This window comes from Humulus lupulus, chromosome 5 (assembly GCF_963169125.1).
Source record: "Humulus lupulus chromosome 5, drHumLupu1.1, whole genome shotgun sequence".
Taxonomy (NCBI): Eukaryota; Viridiplantae; Streptophyta; class Magnoliopsida; order Rosales; family Cannabaceae; genus Humulus; species Humulus lupulus.
The window spans coordinates 98,996,650-98,999,140 of record NC_084797.1 but is presented as its reverse complement, the minus strand read 5'-3'; the positions used below and the strand labels follow the sequence as shown (position 1 = coordinate 98,999,140).

The window sequence follows — 2,491 nt, the reverse complement described above, 5'->3', positions numbered from 1 at the left end:
AAACTTTTGATAGATATTTTTAATTACTCATATAATTTACATGTTTTATTATTTAAGATACTTTTACGTTGAAGTCAAGTCTATTTTAGAAACTAATTAGTTATCATATAGTATAAAAAGTTACTCTTATAATTCCAAATTATCATGAATAACTTATTAGAAAATAATACTATTTAGCATATATAATAGTTATTTTTAAAAACTATATTTTTTGTTGTTTTTAAAATTATTTAAGATATCAATTAGTTAACTTTTAATATAACTAAAATTTTAGGTAAGACACAAATTAAAAGCAACCAACAAATTTTACGTGATATCTTCTTATGTTTTATTTGAAAGATAAGAAATAGTATACTAAAGAATCAATTTTTTTTTTAAAAAGTTAGTCTTTGATATAGCAATTTAGGTGACTGTGAGTATGAAAGTTTTAATATTACTTTTGACACACTTTATTAACTTTTTTAATAAAGAAAAAGTAAACCGCCGTGTACTTTTTTCGGGGGAAGTAGAACCATTGTAAAGGGTGGTTTTAATATAAAAAGGCATCCAAGTTCGTCTCTCTCATTCTCTCCGCTTCCAGCTAGCAGTAACGTTCAACTGTCTAAAGGTGGGATTTTATTTTATTTTCTTCTTCATCAAAGATTTTATCTTCATTTTTTTTCTAATTTTTTTCCATTTTACTACGGTATTTGTGGATTCTCTTCCTCTATTTCTTGCTGATTTAAAAAGATTTCAGCATATTTAGGTGAGATCTATGGATGATTTTAGCTCTTTTGATTAATATATGATTTTTCTTCCTTCGTTGTTCTTAATCTACGTTGGTTGTTCTTCCATTTTTTTTCTTTCTAAATCTATAAAATTTGTTGTGAATATATACATATTTGATAAATAAATATTGCAGATCTGGTTGTGGGTATTCCTTTGTTTTATATGGTGCTTGTCTTTTTATTTTATTTTGGTGGTTGTTACTCTTACTTTGCCTATGGAGATGACTATTTTGAAGCTCTTTGGATTTTTGTTGAATTTGGCCCGATGCGTGTGTGTGATGATATTTTTTTTTCAGCTCAGAAGGTAGGAGATGATGTGAATTTAATGAAAATGTATATAAGTTCACAAGGTGTTTGCACAAATGCTTCAAAGAAGCTTTTTATAATAACTATTTAAACCAATAATAATAATACAATGTAAAATGATGTCCATCCATCCATGTACCATTCAACATTATAGAAGTGTGCATTGTCATTTCTAGACGACTACATTACTTGATATATTAATTGAATGGTTATTTGGCAAAACAAAAATATTAATTGAATGGACTTTGAAAATTGGGGCTACCCTGCATCGAGGCTGACGGTGGTGCTAGAAGGATGTCAGTTTTTGATGAACTCAAAAAGTCGATGGGCTAACAAATGAACAAAGAGTTAAAGTTGGAAAACTTCTTGTCCAAAATCAAGCTCAAATACTGACTACTTCTTCATATTAGATGAAGAGTTTAAGCTTGGATTTCTTATGGAGCTGCTAGAATGATTCTGAATAATCTAATTGTGGGCTACCTAGGAAATTTTTTGTGTAGCATTTTGTCATACTCATGCTCTAGAAATTATTTTGCCAAATGAACCGTGAGCTAGCTAGGAAACTTTTTGTATAACATTTTATCATTCATGTATGCTTTAGAAAGAAACTACTTTACCAGATGAATGGCGACCTTGTGTGCTATTTTGTTATATGCATGCTTTGGGTGTTCTGTTCAGGAAATTTGGCTAGCTTACATATATAATGTAACTTTTTTGTACTATATGCTATGAAGTACTCTTATAACTTGTTATATATAATTCTATGAAAAATATTTTATGATATTACATTGTTTATGTGATAGTAATTAATTTCATATAAACAAATATGGAATGTGACTTTAAACAAAAAATTATCAATAGATTTTACAATGTTGTAAAAATAAAATTTTAATTTTACCATTTTAGTATATATTATTAATTTTGTTCAAATTTTATAAACTAAAATAAATGTCCAACAAAACATAAAAAAAAATTGATATTCTTAAAGATCAGGACAAGGTTCCAGTGCACAAATCAAATATAGAAAACTGATTTTCCCAAGAATCATGATAATATTTCTATGCACAACCAAACACAGTAATGTAGTTTCTCAGACAATCAAATTAGCATACTTAGCTTTACCAAACGGCTCCTAAAGTTGTTTAGATTGTCATATGATATTTTTTTTAATGTAAAATAAGAATACATTTTTTTGGCATATTAATTTTTGTTTAAATTTTTAATTTAGTTACTTTTTTGTTAACAAATGTAAAAAGAAACTAAAATGTTGCTTTATTTTTGGTCATCTTCTCCCGCGATGGTAAAGAAAGTATATGCGTTCCACATATCACTTTGAAGAGTAGGTTGCAATATTACTACTTTTGAGCCCAATTGACTAACAATGTCATCAGGAAAGATTTTTGAAGTCAACCAGAAGA

The 2,491-nt window shown here is 27.5% G+C and overlaps 1 long non-coding RNA gene across 1 annotated transcript; it reads left to right on the top strand.

Moving 5' to 3' along the window:
- The first annotated feature begins 431 nt into the window (after positions 1-431).
- On the top strand, positions 432-1,851 carry LOC133777547 (uncharacterized). The gene is made up of 2 exons (XR_009868637.1): positions 432-607; positions 1,064-1,851. It is a non-coding gene; the product is annotated as an uncharacterized LOC133777547 (long non-coding RNA).
- Positions 1,852-2,491: the final 640 nt, after the last annotated feature.